The following is a 25,455-nucleotide window of genomic DNA, read 5'->3' on the forward strand; positions in this document are numbered from 1 at the left end:
CAAGATATAAGATATAGACTGAACTAGAATATAATACTAAGGACAAGTATCCTAGAACTGAGCAAAAGACTGATTTGACCCCGAAGAAGGGAGAACCTGGACAAAATTTCACTGAATATGCTAAACTGAATGCTCCAAGAAGTCAGATCTTAATGAAAATTGAAATAGATAGGGATGTTCATTGGCCTAAGCCCCTGAAGACTGATCCTACTAAGCTAGATAAGAGCAAATATTGTAAATTTCACAAAGATGCTAGCCATGACACCAATGAGTGTAGGCAATTAAAAGATGAAATAGAATTCATCATTCGAAAAGGAAGGCTGAGCAAGTATACTGGATATGGAGCAGATAGAAGTAATAATGGAAGAAGGAACTTCGGTGATCGCAAAAGGGATCAGGATGATCAGGGGCAAAATCCCCAACCCATAGGACCGGTGATAAACGCAATCTTTGGACAACCAAGACCCCGAGGGCCAGTGATAAATACAATCTTTGGAGGACCAATTGCTGCTGGTTCATCTAAAAACTCAAGAAAAGCATATACAAGAGAAGTTATGCATATTATCGGAGAAGCCCCGAAGAGGGCTAGGACATGAGTAACAATGACGTTTGATGATTCTGATTTAAAAGGTGTCAAATTTCCTCATGACGATCCTTTGATCATAACACCAATCATAGGGAACGGCCCGGTGAAGAGAGTTCTCGTAGACAATGGAGCTTCAGTGGACATCTTACTCCATGATACCTTTATACCAAGGCATATGCATTATCTAAGTTCGCCTCATCGGAGATAGAAAAAAGTTCAGGAAGTGTGTACTTCCGCGTTTTGAAAACACGAAGTATTGATGTTAAGCTTGTAGCCCCTATAGGGATGGGGACATCATGGATAGATCCTATTAAAGCCCATATTCAAACTGGTTGGCTCTTGAATGATGTGACTGAAGCACAAAAATTGGGTGTGCGAGCACTGAGATATTCCTTGATAGATGGGATTTTGTACAAGAGATCTTATGTGGTTCCCTACTTAAGATGTCTTAGATCTGATGGGGCACATTTGGCTCTGGAAGAAGTACACGAAGGTATTTGTGGTCAACACTTAGGGGGCAGAGCACTGGCACATAAGATGACCCGTTTAGGCTTTTATTGGCCGAAAATGATGGCTGACGCCAAAGAATATGTGAAGAAATATGATTGCTGTCAGAAGCATGCCCCTGTAGTAAGGCATGCTCCTAAAATGTTGACTTTTATAAACTCCCCAATCCCATTTTCTATGTGGGGAATGAATATTCTACGGCCGTTCCCAATGGCTACTACACAAAGGAAATTCTTGATTGTGGCGATTGACTACTTTACCAAATGGATTGAAGCCAAGCCCTTGGCAAAGATTACGACTAAGCAAGTCTCCCAGTTCCTGTGGGAAAATATCATGTGTAGATACGAAATTCCCCGAATCTTGGTAGTTCAATAATGAAATATTCAGAAAGTATTGTGAGGAGAACGAAATTGACTTGAGGTTCACCTCTGTTGCTCACCCTCAAGCTAATGGGCAAGCAGAGGTTGCAAATCGTATCATTCTAGATGGGTTAAAGAAGAGGATTGAAAAATCCAGAAATAATTGGGTGGATGAAATATTGCCGATACTTTGGGATTATAGAACCACGTGCAGAGTTACTACAGGAGAAACACCTTTCATGCTAGTATATGGAGCGGAAGCAGTTGTTCCTGTGGAAATATCACACTCGTCTCCCAAGATTCAAGCATACAACGCTAAGGAAAATGAGGAAGGGCAAAGGTTAGCATTGGACTTGATAGACGAAGTACGAGATGCAGCCAACGCGAAGATCGTAGAATATCAGAAGAAAGCTTCTTTTGACTACAACCTGAGGGTGAATGAAAGGTTTTTCAAGCAGGGGGATTTGGTCCTAAGGAAGGTGGAAGCTTCTGGAGTAGGGCAGAAAGGAAAGCTCGCCCCGAATTGGGAAGGGCCATACAAGGTTACGAGCGATCAAGGAAAAGGATCTTATAAGCTGGAAACCATGAAAGGGGAAGAAATACCTCGGACTTGATACGCTCAAAACCTAAAGGTTTACTACCTATAGCTTGTACTTACTATAGTGGTAACAAGGTTCAAAAGCACTGTGAAGCTTTGCTTGCTTAGGATTTTATATCTTAGTTTAAATAAGATTTACACTCTAGTTTGTGACTATTAAGGGTTGAACCCATCTTATGTAAGGTTTTGAAAACCAAGTTATGTTTCAGAATAAAAGTTATTCTAGACTTTAAAAAACCAGATTGTGTTCTTGGGTTTAAGTTATCTTAAATTTTGAAAGATGCATTGCCTTCTTAGAAAAGTTATGCACTGATTGGCCAATAATGGGAGTACAAACTCAAGAAGTATTTAAAAAAAGATAAAGGGAAGAAGCTAAATATGGAAAGGGAAATGTCATAAATTAACCCCGAGGGGTAATAAGTTCGAAATACAAGTAAGTTAATACATAAATAAAAATCTGCTCCTCCCTAGCAGGATCATCCTGATTCTTCTCATCTTTAGTATGCCCTTCATCTGCATTGGTCTCTGCATTCTTAGCTGGGGAAGAAGGAGGAGAGGTAGTACCGGGATCAAGGATGCGATCTTCCTGCATAGGGGAGTCAAAAAGGGCGTCCAGGCTATCCTCAGTCTCTGGCTGCTCAGGACTAATAAAATCCTGGGCCTCTATCAAGCCAGGATGCTTTTCAGCCACGGCCTTCACTGCAGCATCCCAACCCTGCGTGAACTAGATGGGAAAGAGACTCTCATCATGGATGTCCATCAAGTCCTTGAACTTTTGAGAGTCCATGTAATAATCAATGAGAGTCTCCTTATCACTCCTGAGCTTGACTAGCTCAGAATGGGCCTTGGACAACTCCTCGCCCTTACTCTTTAGCTTCTTGTCAAGAATCTCAGCCCTCTCCTTCCACTTCTTCATCTCTCTCTCTCGAACTCATCAGAGTTATCCTTTCAAAACTAGTCCTCATGGAGTGCAGCTTGCAAGAAGGCATTACTCTACAACAGAAGAAGGAAGAATTCAAATAATGCCAATTATAAGAAATGAATTGATGCAGATAATATTGAAGAACTATATGCTAAGAAAGGAATTGATGCAGATAATACTGAAGAACTATATGCTAAGAAAGGAATTGATGCAGATAATATTGAAGAATTAAGAAAGGAATTGATGCGGATAATATCAAGAAAAGTTCATGTATTAATCTGTACACACTAAGAAAAGGAAATGAAAAAGAAGAATAAAAATTACCGAAGCTTGAGCCTGGGAGCCCAAATGTTCAATGGAATCGATATCACTCCCCGTAACAATCTATGTATAATCCTGGGGAGTGATAAAGAGGAAAGACCAATCCTTTGCATGTTTGGTGGAGCCGACCACCGTGTCGCCTCTTCTGAAGCCCCTGTTGGGCCTGTAGATGTGCCCCTTGACAAGATGATCCACGTCATCCCCCAAAGAAACCTCAGGGACATGGGGCTTAAAGAAAAGAAGGCCCATCAGGATTGCCCCTCGGGTCTTTACTAAGCTTGGCCCTCTTCTAGCGGCCCGATTCTCCTTCCTTGGGCTTGTTGAAATAGTTAATAGCCTTACAAGCTGAAAAATAAATATTAAAGCCCGTAAGCAATCAAGGCATAACAAGATATAAAAAAATGAAGATAAATGCGGTTAAAATTACCCTTATCAAAAGCTTGAGAAAGGCCAACCATTTTTAGAGAAAATTCCTCTAAGAGAGTCCAAGTGTCTGTTTGGCCGTTATCCGTAATAAGGGCTTGATAAGCGCCCTCCTCCTCGTCAGTTAGCCTAATGCTAGCTGGGCTACCGTCAACTACTTTACAAAAGGTCCTCCAAAATAAACTGGCCCAATCACCTTCGGCCCAAGTTAGCCTAACAAACTCATCTCTCCATTTTGGGTTATTCTCAACAATGGAATTATTATCAAAAATATGTTGGCTTCTGGGCCTTTGACGGATAAAAATGCAGCCCGATTGAGTAAAGGTACTATTATAAAATTGAAAAATTTCCTAAAGACAGGAACTAAAAGGGCAAATTTATTCCTAAGACACGGAACCATGAAACACAGAATGTTCCTCCATGCATTTGGAGGAAGTTGGCAGGGGTTTATTTGAATATCTGCCAGGAGGCGAGGGATAAACTCATGGAATGGGAACCTAAGGCCAACAATTAGGGATCCTTTATAAATAAAAAGAGTAGCCCCTTCCCAGTTGCAAGTTCTATCTCCTGGGGTGGCCGGAATTATCCTAAGATAAGGGGTTTGTTTATATATGGTATTATAACTCTCTATTCTACCATTTAATTCGTGGAATGTGTTACCGTAATTGTAGGCATCTAAATCAGCAAGAGAAGGATATTCATCCCCCTGGTATTAATCATATCAATTAAAGATAGGTATGGAGATTGAATCTGAATGTTGGTCCCTCATTTGGACGTGTTCATCTTTGCAAGCCTGGAAAGATCACGATCCGTCATTGATATTCTTGGGAAGAAGGCTTGAAACTCAGAAAACGGTTGAAGGAGGGTGGAGCAACGGTGGCAAAGGACACCGAAAACCACCTTTCTAAGAGAGAACCTAGAGAGAATTTTGAGAGACAGTTTGTAAGTGAGGAGTGAAATGAGAAACTCAACTTCACTCTACTCTTATATAGCATAGAAAGGGGGGAGACAAATCGATAAAGTCAATAAAGACAAGGTCCAATTAGGAGAAGATCCAGGAATAGGAAGAGTCTGGAACAATCTAGAAGGTTCGAGGGAAGCCGAAAAGGATAAATCGACTAGAGTCTTGGTCGACAAAAGGCAGAATCCTGGTCGAATTTTCATTCGACATGGATAGTAAAAAAGCCTATAGTTCGATCAGGGTCCTGGTCGACAAAAGGCAGAATCATGGTCGAATTTTCATTCGACATGGATAGTAAAAAAGCCTATAGTTCGATCAGAGTCCCGGTCAACAAAAGGCAGAATCCTGGTCGAATTTTCATTCGACGTAGATAGTAATAAGGCCTATAGTTCGATCAGAGTCTTGGTCGATTAAGACAGAATCCTGGTCGATTTTTTCATCGAACAGGGGGGACAAAATAAGGCTAAATTCGACCGGAATCCTGATAAAAATCGATCAGGAATCCTGGTCGATTAAAGAAGAATCCTGGTCGATTTTGTCGTCGAACAGGGGGACAAAATTAGGCTAAATTCGACCAGAATCCTGATCGAAATTGATCAGGAATCCTGGTCGATTAAGGCATAATCCTGGTCGATTTTATCATCGAACAGGGGAAAAAATAGGCTAAATTGGACCAGAATCCTGATCGAAATCGACCAGGAATCCTGATCGAAATCGACCAGGAATCCTGGTCGATTTTGTCATCGAACAGGGGGATAAAATTAGGCTAAATTCGACCAGAATCTTGATCGAAATCGATCATGAATCCTGTTCGATTAAGGCAAAATCCGGGTCGATTTTGTCATCGACCGGAGGGCAGAATTAGGCAAAACTCGACCAGAATCCTGATAGAAATCGATCAGGAATCCTGGTCGATTTTGGGAGAATTCTGGTCTAAAATTTCTAGAAATTAAGAAATAAAAAGGAAAAATTCTAGAAATAAAGGAAAAATTCCAAAGATTAAGAAATAAAAAGGAAAAATACCAAAAATAAAGCAAAATTCCATAAATTAAGAAATAAAAAGGAAAAATACAAGAAATAAAGGAGAAATTTCATAAATTAAGGAATAAAAAGGAAGAATTCCAGAAATAAAAGAAAAATTCCATAAATTAAGAAATAAAAAGAAAACAATTCCGGAAATTAAGGGAAAACTCCCGGAAAATAAAAAAAACTCCTAAAATATATACCCCGAAACCCCTTATAAGGCAAATCGTTGTAAATGTGTAGGTCGCTCCATACTTTACGCAAAAACCAATACCCTATAAGGGAACAAATGAACTTAACTTCTGTGAAATCTTTTATGGTTTTCAGAAGTTGGGGGGCAAATGATAGGGAATAAAATAAACCCTGATTGAGTAATTAATATCGCATTAATTAAACCCAAATTGGGCTGACAATAAAACCCGTTGTAAAGGGCATGAAACCCTGAATATTAATTAATTTTGTAATTGATTAATATGGGGTAAATCAGTTGATAATTAGAGTCCAAATAAAAATATAATTCCTTGGAGATTGGCCTCCAAGGAACCTTATGGGATAAGGAATCAGTTTCCTACTTCCAAGGTCTCCAAAGTCCATTCTAATTCTAAAACTTGTCCACCAACTCTCCTAACCCTAACCTGATTCAAAGGCATCTCATGCATATATAAGGGGCCTCATCCCACAAATTATAACTATATTTTTTGGCTTGATACTCCAATTCACAGATATACATAGCCATCTCGTAAAGGCAGAGTTAAGATACAAAATACGAGAGCAGCCATTAAAGGCCTTAAGCTTTCGAATCCTAGTAATAAATACTACCTAGTTTTTTTACCCATAACAGAATGTTTGTAAATTCTACTGCCCCTCTCCTCTCTTTTTTTAATAATTGTAATTTGACTTTTATTCAGTTTAAAGTGTTTGTTTAAATAAAATAATTATTTTCAAATATTTCCTTTTGTAAATTTTTGTAGAAGTTATATATTTTTTTCAAAAAAATTGAAAAATAATTATTTTAACATACTGTCGCATAAAAGTCAAATATCAAGTCAAATATAAAAAGACGGAGGGAGGTTGATTAAATTAAATAATATTAAAGGATAATCAAAGGAACCAAAACCAAACTAAAAATTAAAGGATGTTTGGCTTATTATAATTTCTATTAGCACAGATAAGTTTGTATAATGAATAGATGAATATCGCATGGTAATCAAATATAAATGAACTATCTCATTTATTTTCGTTACATTCATACATGATTAAAATAGTTGTCTGCTTAGTAACATTTTAACTTTTTTCTTTCATTGCATACATATACATGATTGAAATTAGTTGTGTTCGTTTAACTCCCTCTCACATTGTTTTTCTTCATGTTCTCAATTCGTTTCATTCTCCCACAGTTTCGCCCATACAAACACGAGGAAGACATTCTCTCCTCCGCTAATAATTGTAAAATATTGAAAGACATTTACTCCCTCAAGCTCCCCGGGGAAGTATACATTTGGGGGAAGTAAATCTTGCACGCATTTTAACCCTCCTTTATAACATATTTGCCTAAATTATTTAATTATTTTTATTCTTTATAAAAATTTGATATTTGAAGTTTAATACTGAAAAAAAAATAAAAAAAAATTTGAAAGTGTGTTTTTTATTCACCTTAAAATGCATATCGAACATTAAAAAAATGTATACAATTGAATGGGCTAGAGGGAATAACTCATATTGCTGAGATCTGCTTTAAAATCAGTTTGAGGTTAATAATGATATATTGTATTGATCTAATGATGTACTTGTCTACTATATATGGTCTAAAGTTAAAATTACCGAAACTTGAGCCTGGGAGCCCAAATGTTCAATGGACTTGATATCACTCCCTGTAACAATCTCTGTATAATCCTGGGGAGTGATAGAGTGGAAAGACCAATCCTTCGCATGTTTGGTGGAGCCGACCACCGTGTCGCCTCTTCTGAAGCCCATGTTGGGCCTGTAGGCGTGCCCCTTGATCGGAGGATCCACGTCATCCCCGAAAGAAACCTCAGGGACATGGGGCTTAAGGAAAGAAGGCCCATCAGGCTTGACCCTCGGGTCTTTACTAAGCTTGGCCCTCTTCTGGAGGCCCGATTCTCCTTCATTGGGCTTGTTGAGATTGTTAATAGCCTCATAAGCTGAAAAATAAACATTAAAGCTCGTAAGCAATCAAGGCATAACAGAATATGAAAAAAAACGAAGACAAATGCGGTTAAAATTACCCTTATCAGAGGCCTGAGAAAGTCCATCCTTTTAGAGAGAAAATTCCTCTAAGAGAGTCCAAGTGTCTGTTTGGCCATTATCCGCAATAAGGGCTTAATAAGTGGCATCCTCCTCGTCAGTTAGCCTAATTCTAGATGGGCTACCGTCAGCTACTTTACAAAAGGGCCTCCGAAATAAACTGGCCCAATAACCTCCGGCCCAAGTCTAACAAACTCATCCCTCCATTTTGGGTTATTCTGAACAATGGAATTACTATCAAAAATATGTGGGCTTCTGAGCCTTTGACGGATAAAAACGCAGCCCGGTTGAGTTAAAGGACTATTATAAAATTGAAAAATTTCCTAAAGACAGGAACTGAAAGGGGAAATTTATTCCTAAGACACAGAACCATTAAACACCAAATGTTCCTCCATGCATTTGGAGGAAGTTGGCAGGGGTTTATTTGAACATCTGCAAGGAGGCGAGGGATAAACTCATGGAATGGGAACCTAAGGCCGACAATTAGGGCTCCTCTATAAATAAAAAGAGTATCCCCTTCCCAATTGTAAGTTCTATCTCCTGGGCTGGCTGGAATTATCCTAAGATAAGGAGGAAGTTTATACAGGGTATTATAACTCTCTATTCTACCATCTAATTTGTTGAATGTGTTACCATAATTGTAGGAATCTAAATCAGCAAGAGAAGGATATTCATCCCCCCTGTTGTTAATCATATCAATTAAAGATAGGTATGGAGAACGAATCTGAATGTTGGTACCTCGTTTGGACGTGTTCATCTTTGCAAGCCTGGCAAGGACACGATCTGCCATTGATATTCTTGGAAAGAAGGATTGAAACTCAGAAAACGGTTGAAGGAGGGTGGAGCAACGGTGGCAAAAGACACCAAAAATCGCCTTTCTAAGAGAGAAACTAGAGAGAAATTTGAGAGAAAATTTGTAAGTGAGGAGTGAAATGAGAAACTCAACTTCACTCTACTCTTATATAACACAGAAAGGGGGGAGACAAATCGATAAAGCCCATAAAGACAAGGCCCAATTAGGAGAATATCTAGGAATAGGAAGAGTCTAGAACAATCTAAAAGGTTCGAAGGAAGCCGAACAGAATAAATCGACCAGAGTCCTGGTCGACAAAAGGCGGAATCCTGGTCGAATTTTCATTCGATATTGATAGTAAAAAAGCCTATACTTCGATCAGAGTCTTGGTCGACAAAAGGCAGAATCCTGGTCGAATTTTCATTTAACATGGATAGTAAAAAAGCCTATAGTTCGATCAGAGAGGCAGAATCCTGGTCGAATTTTCATTCGACGTAGATAGTAAAAAGGCCTTTAGTTCGATCAGAGTCCTGGTCTGTTAGGTCACACAACACTATAGAAGGGGGTTGAATGTAGTGTTTATATAATCAAATCGATTTAGAACACAAAGTATGTAACATTAATCAAGTTTATTCAATATAATAAACTCTGTTACAAAGTAGGTTAAACTATTCTCTCAATGATGAATAATATCACTAAGAGCTGCTAGGGTTACAATGAATAATATTCTCGTGAATGATAACACTTATAGTATAAACCCTAAGTTGTGTTTATATAGTACAAAGTTAGAAGATATCTTCTAATTGATATGAAATATATCTCTTCCTAAAATATATCAATCAGATATTATCTTCTACAAGTCTTCAAGTCGTCCAACTCCTAAAGCATATCTTCCTTTGTTTTAGTCCAGATCCTCTCCTGTAAATCAGCCGCACTTTACTCCTGAAGCATATCTTCCTTATGTTCTGATATCACAAGTTCTGATAACTTAAGTTCTGATATCTTCATGTCTTCAGTAAATCCTGATTTCCAGTAAGTCCTGATAAGTCCTGATATTAAGTTCTGAAGCTAAACATATCAGATTAGTCATGACATCACAAATATATCTAACAATCTCCCTCAACTTGTAAATTATGAAAAATATACAAGTTAACAGATTTGATGATGTCAAAAACATTTGAGTACAAATGCAATGAGAGTTTATTTAGACAACTAACTACAACTTACAGTCCTTACAGCATTTACCAATCTAGTAATCTTTGACATCAGAATATCAAAGGATGGAAGATTTCTGAATATAAAAGTTGGCTCTTTGTCAAGTTACAGGATAGGGATGTTAGCTAGATATCCTAAGCCAGATTTGCTGAAACTAATAGAGTCTCTAGCTGACACCCCCATTCTAGAAGAATTGGAAATACTTGTGCAAATTAAGAACATAATTGAGAAAGAATCAGACAGCTCAGTCTTTACTTAATTATTGTAAATTGTCCAATGTACAAGTGTTGTATCAGCTTTTCTATCATTTTATTTTCATTCTTTAACTTGGGGTTAGTCTTGTTAACAGGCATGAATTTGTGATAAGCAATCTTCTCACAAATTGGGGGAGATTGTTGTGCAAGACATGCATGTATCATAACAAGACTAAGTCATATTGACAACCCTAAGATTAGTTGTATTGTAACCTTAATCTGTAATTCATACTTGTAACACTTAATGTCTGTAAAATATAAATAGAGCAGACTGGAGCATTTTTCTCTAAACAGTGTCAAGCCTAAGAATTTTATCTGGAAGAAGATCAAGAAGATCATGCCTCAGAATAATTATGAAGAAGCTTGGAGTTGAATAAATCTGTTTGGTGTAAAACATTCTAAGTCAAGATCTCTACAAGTCACAGAATTAGTGTTATAGAGAAATCATTCGAGAACTCCAGAATGACTTATCGAGAAGTCATTTAAACTCCATAGAGTACCGACGGATGAGTAATATCTACCCGACGGATGAGCAATATCTACTCGACGGATGAGGAATGTCTACTCGACGGATAAGCCATCACTACTCCCATCGGGTGTAGAGAACTCAGGAATTGTCTGTCGAGAACTCAGAGATATCAACAAGTATACATTCAAATCCTCATAATCAAGACCAATGGAAATGTTTGCACATGGCTTGTTCTTTTCATGATATTGACCAATCAAATCAGAAGCATTTTTGAAGGATTTCAGCTTCACTTCATTCTTCTCCAGCTTTTCTCTCAATACTGCTTCAATTTCACTTGCACACTTTAATTTGTTCTTTAAGTATGCATTTTCTTGCTTAGCAGTATCAAGCTCAACCAGCAACAATTTAGTCTCTTATTTTTCACTCTCAAGTTTTTCATTGATCTTTTTCAATCTGCTAACTTCCTCATTTGCAGCAACCATGCTTGTATGAATGTGGAACATTTTTGTGCTCATCTTTTCAACAGTTTCCTTATATTGACTCACATTTAAATCAATTGTGGTAAGAGTTGGTACATGTGATTTAGATGATGAAGAATCTCCTTGCTCCAAGGCCATGAATGCATAGTTTCTAATTTCTTCATCTTCATCATTATCTGAATCATCCCAGCTCTTGCCCTCTGCAATATAAGTTTTCCCTTGTTGCTTCTTTAGAAGAGCAACATACTTTGCTTCCAATTCAAGATAGGCTTTGTCTTTCTTTGCCTTCTTGGGTTTTCTATATTATGTAGCAAAATGGCCCAACTCATCACAGTTAAAGCACCTTATTTTTGATCTATCAACAGATCCAGTTTTGTAGCCAGTTTTTCTATCAGGAGTGTACTTCCCTTTTCCTTTCCAGTTGTTGTCTTTGTTGAAGGACTGTCCTTTGCTCTTGAAAAATCTTGGTTTCTTTATTCTAATATTAGAGAATTTTCTAGCCAAGTAAGCCATTGATTTGTCTAGCTCATCAAACTCATCAAGAGTGTAGAACTCATCTTCTTCATCCAATTCCAGTATGACTTGCTCTTCAGTGTCATTGACTCTTTTCTCACTTGTAGAAGTTGCTGGAGTTGGGAATCTTTTCTCATCATTAGAAGTCTGGCCATCATTCACAATCAGTGCACTTGAGCCATCCATTACATATCCTTGACCAGCCCTTAATGACTTCTTTTGAATCATTACAAGTTCATAAGTTTTCAGAACCCCATAGAGCACTTCCAGTGTGATTCTATTCAGATCCCTTCCTTCTCCGACTGCAGAGATCTTTTATTCCAAATGGTCAGGGAGAGTGAGCAAGCACTTCAAATTCACTTCTTCAACATCATAAAATTTATCATGAAGCTGCAAGTCATTTATCAGCTTATTAAACCTTTCAAACACATCAGTAATACCCTCCTTTGGTTTAGCCATAAAACCCTCATACTGAGAAATCAATATCCTTCTATGATTTGACCTAACCTCCCCAGTTCCTTCACAAAGTATTTCAATCTTTTCCCAGATCTGTTTAGCAGTGTCACAGTTGACAATGTTATTATACATTACATTGTCAAGTGACTCAATTAGTATCAGTTGCAAAGCACTGTCTAGGGAAACTTTCTCTCTTTCAGGTTCAGTATACTCAGAAGGATCCTTGGGAGCATAATGAGCTGGAATAACCATATCTCCATCTGTGGTTTCCTCAACTCTAACTACAGGAGTGAAGGGCCCATTCTTGAGGATACCAATGTAGAGATGATTGGCCATTCTTATAAACAACAACATTTTCTTTTTCCATAAAGTGTAATTGGCCTTATCAAAGGGAGGAATCTTGATACTACTGATTTTCTGTGTATTCATTTTTCCAAGATCTAATCTGTTTACTTTCAGATTTTGCTCTGATACCACTTGTTAGATATGAATACAACACAGAGGGGGGGTGAATGTGTTTTGGCTTAAATGTTTGATTTTCGATCGACTTAGGCTTTAGCAGTTGGTTATTATTTATGATTTAGTAGAATGGATGTTAAACATAAATAGATGTGCAAATATGTAAAACAAAGATCTTCAAAACTCACTTAATTTTATATTAAAAATCAAGCAGTGTTTTGCTACAAAATCTCTAAGTTCTTGTTTTAGAACTTAGCTCTTTCTTGAGAGAGAACACACACGCTTCTATTCTGATTGTTCTTGTCTTTTTTTAACTAGAGGACCAGTGTTAACTTTATAACTCAGTTAACTGCTGGTTTACACAGTGGATAATAAACATGCTATTAGCTTTTCCAAACTATCACTTGTCATTTCTATTTATAAAAAAACAAATCTTCCATTTCTGGCTTAGCATATCTTTAGCATCCCGTGTTAACTTTAATCTCCTCTGTCAGTTAATCTTTGTCGTTGATCTTGCACATCTCTCAAGCTGCTTTTTGTAGACTTGTCACTCCAGCTGTGTGAATTGTTTGTTGATTTGCAACCTTTGATATTGAACTGTTCTGCAATTCTGTACTTAGAGAAATTTCTTCACTTCGAGATCTTCAGTTAAGCTGTAGAGAACTCGACATCTCAATAGGCATGTTATCTTGTCGATATCTCTAAAACTTCATTGTTGCCTAGACTTATCGAAAACTCTGAGTTCTCTAGTGAATTTTGATTTATCGATAACTCGGAGTTCTCTAATGGACTTTGGCTTATCGATAACTCAGAGTTCTCTAATGAATGTATACTTGTTGATATCTCAAAGTTCTTGACAGACAATTCCTGAGTTCTCTACACCCGGTGGATGTTGCTTATCCGTCGAGTAGTGATGGCTTATCCGTCGAGTAGACATTCCTCATCCGTCGAGTATATATTGCTCATCCGTCGGGTAGATGTTACTCATCCGTCGGTACTCTCTAGAGTTTAAATGACTTCTCGATAAGTCATTCTGGAGTTCTCGAATGATTTCTCTATAACACTAATTTTGTGACTTGTAGAGATCTTGACTTAGAATGTTTTACACCAAACAGATTTATTCAACTCCAAGCTTCTTCATAATTCTTCTGAGGCATGATCTTCTTGATCTTCTTCCAGATAAAATTATTAGGCTTGACACTGTTTAGAGAAAAATGCTCTAGTCTGCTCCATTTATATTTTACAGACATTAAGTATTACAAGTATGAATTATAGATTAAGGTTACAATACAACTAATCTTAGGGTTGTCAATATGACTTGGTCTTATCATGATACAGGCATGTCTTGCACAACAAATCTTACTTAATTAATCTTAATCCAAAATGATTCTTGACAAATTTTGATATCAGCTTATCTTCTGCATTTCTCAGGACTTGAGCTAATGTATCCTTGACTTGCTTCATTTCTTCATCTTGACTTCCAATCTGGTAGATAGCAGTCCTAACTGCTGAAATGTGATTTCTTTCCAATCCATCACCAATTCTGATTACTCTTGGATGAGAAGAGTCTTCATTGTAGCATAGACATTTCTCTTTCAGAATAACTTCCATCTTAGCAGAATTCTTCTTCATTGGAATTTCACTTCCATCATCTTCAACTATTTTTGGAATAAATTATGTAACCCTTGATCCACAGATTCTGGCTTTATCCCTTATGGTCTTAATGATAAAATTAGACCATCTTCTGGTAATCTCAGACTTTATCTCCAAAAGATAATGAAAGAATTGAAGTTCTTTCAGAGATTTATTCAGCACATCTGATTCTGACATTCTGTATGTTCTTCCATCTTTAAGAAATAGAATCAGCTTTTCTTTGATATTACTCTTATCATGAGCATCCAGTACCACTTGAACAGAGATAACCTTGTCAAGGTGTTTCTGTGTAACTTCCTCAAGTGGTTTGTCAGTTAATAAGAATGAATCTTTGATAATTACTTCAACTCATATTTTCAGCTTGGCTTCGCTTGATCCTAACCCTGATATGTCTCTTGCTTCTCTGGCATTCAATCCAACGGTCAAGAAATCAGATATTAGTTGACTTTTCTTAGGATCTGATGGTTTAACATTTTTCCATAGGAGTTTCTTCTTATCAGTAACTGTCATCTTGTTCAAATCAACTTGAGCTCTGTCAGAGGTTGATGTCTTGATGATTTGTTCAGGATTTGCAGATTCTTCTGTAACTTGCTGTTTTGAACTTTCTTCACTCTGAACAACTTGAGCTATGTCAGAGGTTGTCTTAGATTCTTCTGTCACCTTTCTTCTTTTCAGAGTTTCAACAGTTTCATCTTCAGGAGCAGCATCATCAAAAACCTGAACCATCTTGCATACAGGATCCATCAGTATTTGAGGAATCTTCATCTTCTATTTGTTGACTGTCTCCCCAACTTTTCCTTTTCCCTTGTCTTTGGGATCAGTAGTGATTTGAGATCTAGTGCTTGATCTTGGAATCTCTATGGCAGATCTTTCTTTTATCACAATGCCTTTTTCCTTAGGCCTTGGAGGTTTCTTTGCATTAGAAGCTTTAGACTTAGGATTTGTCTTCTCAGCAGCAAATCTAGCTTCTTCCTCCTTTAGAGTCTCTAAATCCATTCCAGGATTATGCTTGAGAAACAATCTTTTAGCAATTTCTTCATCAAGAGTCTGAATCTTGGGATCCTTATAGTAGACAGTAGTCTCCCTTCCCTTAAGCTTCAGAGTTTGTAAAAACTTCTGAGAGTCTTGACTTCCAGACTGAATCAGAACATCGGACTTTGTCATCAGAATTTGATTATCAGAACTTGCTATTAGAGTCTGAGCATTCACAACTTTAGAAATTGAATTCTTCCGTGTAGAAGATTTGCTAGAATCAGAAATTAGTTTCTGTGAAGAAACTTTGCTGCTTTGCTTTCCTTGACCTTGACCTTTTCCTTTTCTAGAGTTTCCCTGGTCATCTTCAGAATCATCCTTTTTCTTCAGTGATTTGCTAATTGAGCATTTGGACTTAACTACCTTCTCCCCCTTTTTGGCATCATCTAGCAGGAGTAGAGAAAGGAGTTCCACTGAAGATTGGATTTCATTGAGTTGTTTTTATTGAGAGGCTTGATTCTGCAATACCTCATCCAGTTGAGCCTGCTGCTTGGTTTGAACTTGCTCAATAGCTTCCACTTTTTCATGAATTGGTCTGATAAACCTATTCTTGTCTAGCTTGAGCATCAGGTCCAGCTTATCAGCATTTTTCTGAAGTTTATCAACCTTTTCATGAGTCTTGGAGTGTAGACCTTGAAGATTTTTAGTACTGAGAGCAGTTACTTTTAGTTGGTGCTTTAAATCAGAACTTGTCAGCAACTCATTAGCATTTTAAATATGTTCTGACAGAACATGTGAGCTGGGAATGAAGTCAGATTCATTCCACTTCTTTGTCCACTCAACTCCTCTGAAAGTTTCCTCCCATGGAATAGGAGCATCTTCTTCAACAAATTTGAGTAGTGCCTCCTTTCCAAGAATTGGAGCACTTACTGGAGCACTATCTCCAGAATCTGATAAAAGCTCATCATTTTCTGACAACAAAAGAGTGTGTGTAAGTGAAGGAGATTCTGGAACTACTTCATCTGTTTCAGGTTCCAAATTCAGAATTGGAGTAGTAAGAATTTCAGCATTTAATGGAGAAACTGGTGGAGTGAACTCTTTTGCTTATGGTGCTTCCAGATACAAAACAGTTGGTATATGTAACCTGTGAATATCAATTTCAGGACTTAATCCTGAATCTTCAACTATGTCAGTTTCTTTGACTGAAGAGATAGGAGGTGTGATCATTGTGTCTTGAACAGTGTCTTCAGAAGCTGTCAAAGCTTCAATCACTATAGGTTCTGATGAGAACATAGATTCCTGATCTCCTTCCAAAGCTTCTTCAGTATCCTCATATTGAGCTTGTGTAATTTTCACACCTGCTCTCTTCTTCTTTGATCTGGACTTTGGTTGTGAAGGTGTTGCTTGAGTAGCATCAGAACTTGAAAGTCTTCTTCTTTTCAAAATCCCAGAACCCTCAGCTTCATTCTATTTCTGAGGAGTTACCTCTTCAGCTTTTACCTCCTTCTGAAAAATTACCTTTTCAGCTTCTACTGTCACAGGTTCTGATACAGGAACTTGGACTTGTTCATCCTCATCTAATTCATCTCTCATAATCAGCCTTCTTTTTCTCCTTGGTGGAGACTGAGGAACAGATTTGGTCCTTTTGGTTTTGGGCCTTGAGGATGTGTCAGATTTTACAACTTGCACCTTTTGAGAAGTACCAGAGGTTGGTTTTATTCTGGATTTGAGAGGTGAGGTTCTAATAGTAGCTGCTGATGGTTGTGGTTGAGAGGATTGTGCTGGTTGATAGTAGGTTCCGATGGTAGGCTGTGGTTGAGTATTGGAAGGCTGGATTGGCGGAGGTTGAGAAGTAGAAGGTTGTGTAGGTGCAACATCAGGATATATGGTTGTGTATGTGTGAGGATCAGAATTTACTAAGAACTGTTTCACAGATTGAGGAATTTGGAGGGATCTTAGTACATTCTTCTTATTATCAGCAGATAATAAGTCTGTGAAAGCCCTTTTATGAAGTTTAAAGGGTTCAATTATCTCACTAAAGTTTTGAGGTGCATCAGAACAACAGAAATTATATATAAGCTGACAGAATCTAGCAAAATATACTGTGTTGCTATCTTCTTTCATCCTATCACCTAGAAAACCCAAAATAGCAGTAGCATAATCAAAATGAGTTTGATTAAGAAGGGAATACCCAATTTGCTGACTCATTATTGGAATAGCATCAAAGTTGGAACATTTGTTAGCAAAGGCCTTGGTAATACAGTCGAAAAAGAAGCTCCACTCCCTCCCGATGTAGGGGCCTCTTCAGTTGTCCCAGCTTGGACAAAGATTTCTCATACCCAAGATTTTCCATCATATTTTAAAGAGCTGACTTCCCAACTTGTGAACTGTAAGTACAGTTTTCTGACATATGCAAAGCTTGTCGAATAGTAGACAGGGTGACCAAGTGCTCATATTCCCCTGTTGTAAAAATAATTCTTGGGGACCCACTTTCACCACCATCATCATATACCCCAGACCTCCAGAACTCCAGAATTTATTTGCCTGAGAGAAGCTGTGGTTGGGTCAGAGCATACCCAATTTCACTTTGAGCGAGAAAATCTTGAATGAAGTGAAGTTTTGAAGGAGCCTCGTCCTTATTGAGAATAGCCATGTAGTTGTTGGGGACAAACTTGGCTCCATCATAGATAAGATCTTTAGGTGCCATTTCTGTGAGAAATCAAGTAAAAATCGTGTGTTTGTAAGGTGTTTGATAAAATGCCTGTAAGAAAGTCCGTCAAAAAATAGAGAGAGAAAGAGAGAGAGAGAGAGAGAGAGAGAGAGAGAGAGTAAAAGAAATAAGAGATTAAAGTAAGAGATAAGGTAAAAGATTTGTATAATATTTTATCTCTAATATTTATACTCTTCCCACTCAACGGCTCTTTTTGGAAGTAAAACAGACATGTGACACCTGGCAGCATGTAAACAGTCAAAACATTATTAGTGGGAACGGTAAACGTGCAGTATTTATTGCTCACATGCGGTTACCAAAACAAACATGCAACCCATTAACCAAATGATTATCACTGTTTTTATCTCACTTAATTATTTTCTGATAAATATGATCGTTACAGTAAAAACTACAAATAAGTCAAGTAAATAAATAATGCCACATAAGCATCAGGATTTACATCAGAACTTGACTATTATCAGAATTTAACGATCATTAGAACATGGCTTCTGTACTCAAAAAAATGAATGACTGTTTTTGTGTTTCTTCACACAAATACTAAATGGTTTTTTCAGAGTTTAATCATCAGAACTTTCATTGGAACTTGTCCTCAGAATTTATGCAAATTATACTCCCTCCGTCCCTTCCAATTGTTTACATTTCTGAGGAAGTGTCCGGCACGCATTTTAAGGTGCATAAAAAGTATAGTTATGTAACTTATTTTTACAATTTTCTTTTTCTGAATAAAAATTGTATGTTTTAATTTTTTATTCAGAAAAACAAAATTGTAAAAAAAATTACAGAATTATACTTTATATGCACCGAAATTTTCTTCTTTGTGATAAGTGCCTGGCCTTTATCACCTTTTCCTTTCTTGCAGTCAGGAGAGATGTGGTCTCTTTCACCATAATTGTAGTATTTGACATTTGAGTTGTCTCCTCTGTCAGACTTTCCTCCTTTGCCTTCAGTCTTTCTGAACCCTTTCTTTTCAGAACTTCCATCATTCCTGGAAAACTTCTTACCCTTTCTGAATTTTTTGTAGGCTATCTTTGTGATACCCTTCACCATAAGAGCACACAGTTGCATCATCTCTGCATCAACATCCACTTCAGATAAATTTTCAGATTCTGAATCATCATCATCAGAATATGATGACTCTGAATCAGACTGTATGATAAGAGCCTTTCCTTTGCCCCTCTTTGAGACAACCACTTTTGGAAGATTCCTCATCAGCTTTAAGTGCAACTGTCTTTGACTTTTTTCCATGCCTTTTGCTCCTTTGATCGATCTCAAGTTCATGAGTCTTGAGCATGCCATAAATTTCATCAAGAGTAGTTTCAGCAAGGTCATAGTTGTCTTTTATGGCAGTAGACTTCAAATCCCAATTTTCAGGAAGAGCTAAAAGGACTTTTAGATTTGAATCTTCAAGATCATATTCCTTGTCCACCAGTGACAGATCATTCAAGAGTTTGGCAAATCTGTCATATAAATCAGTTAGTGACTCGTCATATTTTTAGTCAAAGTGCTCATACTCATGTGTGAGTATTGTCTTCCTGTTCTTTTTTATGGCTTCAGTTCCCTGACATCTTGTCTCCAAAGCATCCCATATTTCCTTTATAGTCTTGCATCCAATTACTCTGTTTGACATGACATTGTCAATTGCACTATGAAGTAAATGCCTTACCCTTGCATCATTGGCAATAGTTGAGATGTCTTCAGGTGTGTAATCACCTTTCTCCTTTGGTATGGTCTTTACTGGTTGATCAGCAACTGCAACAGAAAGCTTGGTAGGCTTATATGGTCCATCATTAATTCTATCAAGGTATTCTGGATCTGTGGCTTCCAGAAACATAGTCATCTTTACCTTTCATATAGAATACTCAGATGCTCTTAGTATGGGAACCCTAATACTTTCATATCGACTGTGGGTTTGATTGTTTTGAGTATCTTGAGTTTTGGTGGGCTTAGGTGGAGTTTGTGTTTCGTCAGACATGATTGTAAACTGGATCTCACTGTTTGTATATCAACGGAGAAGCTATGATACCACTTGTTAGTTCACAACACTATAGAAGGGGGTTGAATATAGTATTTATACAATCAAATCGATTTAGAACACAAAGTATGTAACAGTAATCAAGTTTATTCAATATAATAACCTCTATTACAAAGTAGGTTAAACTACTCTCTCAGTGATGAACAATATCACTAAGAGCTGCTAGGGTTATAATGAATAATATTCTCGTGAATGATAACACTTATAGTATAAACCCTAAGCTGTGTTTATATAGTACACAGTTACAAGATATCTTCTAATTGATATGAAATATATCTCTTCCTAAAATATATCAATCAGATATTATCTTCTACAAGTCTTCTAGTCGTCCAACTCCTAAAGCATATCTTCTTTTGTTCTAGTCCAGATCCTCTCCTGTAAATCAGCCGCACTTTACTCCTGAAGCATATCTTCCTTAAGTTCTGATATCACAAGTTCTGATAACTTAAGTTCTGATATATTCCTGTTTTCAGTATATCCTGATTTCCAGTAAGTCCTGATAAGTCCTGATATTAAGTTCTGAAACTAAACACATTAGATTAGTCATGACATCACAAATATATCTAACATGGTCGACTAAGGCAGAATCCTGGTCGATTTTGTCATCGAATAGTGGGACACAATTAGGCTAAATTCGACCAGAATCCTGATCAAAATCGATCAGGAATCCTGGTCGATTAAGGCCGAATCCTGGTCGATTTTGTCATCAAACAGGGGGCAAAAATAGGCTAAATTCGACCAGAATCCTGATCGAAATCGATCAGGAATCCTGGTCGATTAAGGCATAATCTTGGTCGATTTTGTCATCGAACAGGGGGGCAAAATAGGCTAAATTCGACCAGAATCCTGATCGAAATCGATCAGAAATCCTGGTCGATTAAGGCAGAATCCTGGTCGATTTTGTCATCGAACAGGGGGACAAAATTAAGCTAAATTCGACGAGAATCATGATCGAAATCGATCAGGAATCTTGGTCGATTAAGGAAGAATCCTAGTCGACTTTGTCATCGACCAGGGGGCAGAATTAGGCAAAATTCGACCAGAATACTGATCGAAATCGATCAGGAATCCTGGTCGATTTTGGGAGAATTCTGGTCTAAAATTTCCACAAATTAAGAAATAAAAATGGAAAATTCTAGAAATAAAGAGAAAATTCCAGAAATTAAGAAATAAAAAGGGAATATTCCAGAAATAAAGGAATATTCTAGAAATTAAGAAATAAAAAGGAAAAATACCATAAATAAAGGAGAAATTCCAGAAATTAAGAAATAAAAAGGAAAAATTCTAGAAATAAAGGAAAAATTCCAGAAATTAAGAAATAAAAAGAAAAAAAATCCCATAAATTAAGGGAAAACTCCCGGAAAATACCAAAAACTCCTAAAAAATATACCCTGAAACCCCGTATAAGGCAAATCGTTGTAAATGTGTAGGTCGCTCCACACTTTACGCAAAAAAATGATATCTTGTAAGGGAACAAATGAACTTAACTTCTGTGAAATCTTTTACAGTTTCCCAGAAGTTGGGGGACAAATGATAGGGAATAAAATAAACCCTGATTGGGTAATTAATATCGCATTAATTAAACCCGAATTGGGCTGACAATAAAGCTCATTGTAAAGGGCCTGAAATCCTGAATATTAATTAATTTCGTAATTGATTAATATGGGGTAAATCAGCTGATAATTAGAGTCCCAATAAAAATACAATTCCTTGGAGATTGGCCTCCAAGGAACCTTATGGGATAAGGAATCAGTTTTTTACTTCCAAGGACTCCAAAGTTCATTCTAATTCTAAAACTTGTCCACCAACTATCCTAGCCCTAACCTGATTCAAAGGCATCCCATGTATATATAAGGGGTCTCATCCCACAAATTATACACTAGTACAAATTTGAACTTAGTATACACAACTTAAATAGCACTTCTTGTTATGGGCTATATAAGTGAATTAGTTACGTAGCATTTTCTCAAAAAACGCTATAGAAGGTATTAAAAGAAATCCTCAAAATAAATTTAAAATAAATAAAAATACTAACATAGCGTTCTTTAGTACAAGCGCTATAAAAATTTTAACTTCAATAGCATTTTGACGAGTGATATACAAGTTAAGGTATTTTAAATAAATATTAATTATTATTATTATTTATTTTCATACACTCAACGTTTTTAAAGCGCTATCCTAGTTGATCATTATTTTTATTTTTATATATAATTTGATTTGTGTACATTCTAATGCGAAGACACTTCTCCCTCAAAACCAAGTTTGAGCAAATTCATCCAACTTAAATCGGTTATTGAATTTTTTGGCAAAAATTCACAAGCTACTCTTTCCAGGTGGTTCTTCCATGATGAAATCAATTGGCAAATTGATTTGGGCAAATATGGCTCTTTCATCGAACAAAACATTATATCATGAATTTCTCTACCTTCAAATCGATTTGTGAGTCTCTGCTGATCAATTTCTTATTTCCACTGAAATCGATTTGTTAATTTTAAGGTTTTTAGTTTTAGGGCTTTACTTTTCAGATGCTCAATTACTTGGAGGTAACTCTTGACTTGCCAGGTTCTTCTTCCCTATAAAAATTTGTTAAATATCGTACTACTACTTGTACTACTATTTATTATTGTCTTCTTTTTATTTTCAGATATTTCTTAATAAATTTAAAGAAATTTTTCTAAAAATTCGATGTTAAGTAATTTTAAAAAACTTATTATGATTGCGGATACTAGTGATTGCTTGGTCCATTTAGTTCTATTTATGTTTGATATGTGTGTGTTTTGCTGACTTTTGTTTAGAAAATACCTTTAATTTAGTTTTTTATTACATTGTGATTATTCAGTTTTTACATTTGTTTGTCATATATACACTAGTGATAAATGATCAACTGTTTAGTTAAGAAAGGCAATTTTGTTGAAATGGCTAGGAAATGCAGATAGGATCGTTAATGGTTGAAGAAACTTGGGAAATTAGTGACTGAATGTTTTAAATGTCTCTTTTCATTTGCCATGATTGTGGCTGGAAGCTTAGAAATTCACTAGTTTTGGTGCTTAATTATTTCATAATAAACTATTGGAGGGTCGGAGCAAGTCAAGAAGTAACTCAATGTGCAGGTTCATAGAAATATCTAGGCACTTAATTCCTCTTCTGATACAGGGCATAAAGATCTAGTCATAAAAAAGTCTTGAGATTTATTCACTTGCATAAAGATATTTCAGGATCAATGTCAGACAATGTAAGCCATATGAAGTGTTGTGGTTTTATTCTTATATCCTTTGAGGATTAATTAACTATTTCATGTTAAAACTTGATGATCAGGTGTAGTGGCTGGTTACAATTTCAAGTTACTAAATAAGATGAGCATTTTATTTGTTATGGCCATGAAGTAAGGATGTTATCAAATTTCTATATGTGACAGGGTAGTTTTATACCTTTCTTCCTCTTTTACATGATTCCGAAAATTAAATCTTTACTAAATGTAATTTGTAACTGTGATTAAATACTCTTTTAAGAAAAAATTCTACCTCCTTGCAAGTAGAAAGAGCATGAGACTGTATGTGCTGCTTATTCTTGTGTTTTTAAATAGCAAAAAATAAACGACAGGGAGAAACGATCAAGAATATTGTATATATATACTTGTAGTACTTTAATCCTTACAAGTAATCAAAGTTATTGCACTAATTTATAAGCTCTATTTAATGTCAATTGACACTTATTACTTTCTATTTCAAACTTACATTTAATAGATATACTAAGTTCTACTAGTGTGAGCTTCTCAATAATGAAGTCTTTAGTCTTAAGGGAGAAAGAAGAAAAGTTTTCCGAGCTTAATGCCTGCTGCAGATGTTTTTCATTCCTTAATCCAATTGTTGGTTAATGCAGGTAGCTCTAGACCTCTGGCTATGATGAACTCCTTTCGCCTGCTAATGAGTTTTGATTATAAGTTGTTGGACTCCAGTTGGTGAGCTTTCAGTCTAATTATAATTTTTATAAGACATTTGTAGGAGGAAATGATCTCGCAGAACAGAGTTTGTAGTAGTACTTCTCTTGTCTCTTCTTTCTGTAAATGCTTCTCTGTGCTGTAGAGCATGTCTCCGATTCGTATCAGGATTGCGACTCCCTAACTGAGAGTGCCATGAAACTCTGCAAATACAAATTCTGAAGCTCTACCAGATTAATTCTCAAGGAAGGGAAGGGACATCATATGTCCGTGTAGCGCATGTGAGAATTCCTGTTCTGCAGAAGTTAATACAAATGCAGACTAATCTCATAAAAAAACAGGGAGAATGGCACCTAGAGTTCATCTAAATATTTGATTTTTTTTTGTTCTTTGAAATTAGAAACTGAATAGACTGTGCTGATGCAATTTTTTTCATGTTTGTATTGATTTTATTTTGTTAGATATATTTCGTGACGCTGTTCAATTTTCCAAGTAGATAAAAAGAGAATAAAAATTATTACTTTTTATTAAATTCTGAAATTGCTGTTAATACAGTTGTCTTTGTTTTATTGTATTTATGAATTTTGAGGGATATTACTAGGTAAAAAAATCATAAAAAATTAATTGATTTTTAATTTGTTTAATAATAGCACTAACATAGCGTTCAATAAACACCTATTGAAGTAATAATGTATTCCCTCAGTTCCTTCCAATTGTTTACATTTTTGAGGAATTTTGAGGAAGTGTCTGACACGTATTTTAAGGTACATAAAAAATATAGTTATATAACTTATTTTTACAATTGTCTTTTTCTGAATAAAAGTTGAATGTTTTAATTTTTATTCAGAAAAATAAAATTGTAAAAAAAAATTACAGAACTATACTTTATATGCATCGAACACTCTCTAAAAAATGTAAATAATTAAAAGGGACGGAGGGAATATAACGTAAATAGTACTTGCATATCACCTACACAAGTGCTATTGAAGTGTGAACATTTACATAGCACACAATTAGAAGTGCTATGTAAGTCATTTGCACATGCATAGCACTGTATAAAATTAAATGTTACTCCCTCTGTCCCTCCCATTTGTTTACCCTTTCCTTTTTTGGATGTCCTTTCTAATTATTTACATTTTAAAACTTTTCAAAAATAGTAAGGTTTTTATAATTTTTAAAATAACTACATCCACTACTTCTCTCCACTATACCCACTTTATACATGTAATATTAATCGGTCCCACTACTTTACTCACTTTTTTAACTTTTCTTCACTATTTTATCATTTTTCTTAAACTCCGCGCCCCACGCAAATTTTACATTTGGGAGAGACGGAGGGAGTATATAAGTTAAAATGTGTAATAGTGATAACTACGTTTTTTGACTTGATTCTCCAATTCACGGATACATGTAGGTATCTCGTAAAGGTAGAGTTAAGTTATAAAATACGAGAGCAGACATTAAAGGCCTTTAGCTTTCGAATCCTATAATAAATACTACCTAATTTTTTATCCATAACAAAAAGTT

At 36.2% G+C, this 25,455-nt stretch overlaps 1 long non-coding RNA gene across 1 annotated transcript; it reads left to right on the forward strand.

The window, feature by feature from the left end:
* The first annotated feature begins 22,089 nt into the window (after window positions 1-22,089).
* LOC141717778 (uncharacterized) lies at window positions 22,090-24,502 on the forward strand. The gene is made up of 2 exons (XR_012573762.1): window positions 22,090-22,430; window positions 23,871-24,502. It is a non-coding gene; the product is annotated as an uncharacterized LOC141717778 (long non-coding RNA).
* The last annotated feature ends 953 nt before the right edge of the window (window positions 24,503-25,455 follow it).

Source organism: Apium graveolens, chromosome 4 (genome assembly GCF_009905375.1).
Source record: "Apium graveolens cultivar Ventura chromosome 4, ASM990537v1, whole genome shotgun sequence".
Taxonomy (NCBI): domain Eukaryota; kingdom Viridiplantae; phylum Streptophyta; class Magnoliopsida; order Apiales; family Apiaceae; genus Apium; species Apium graveolens.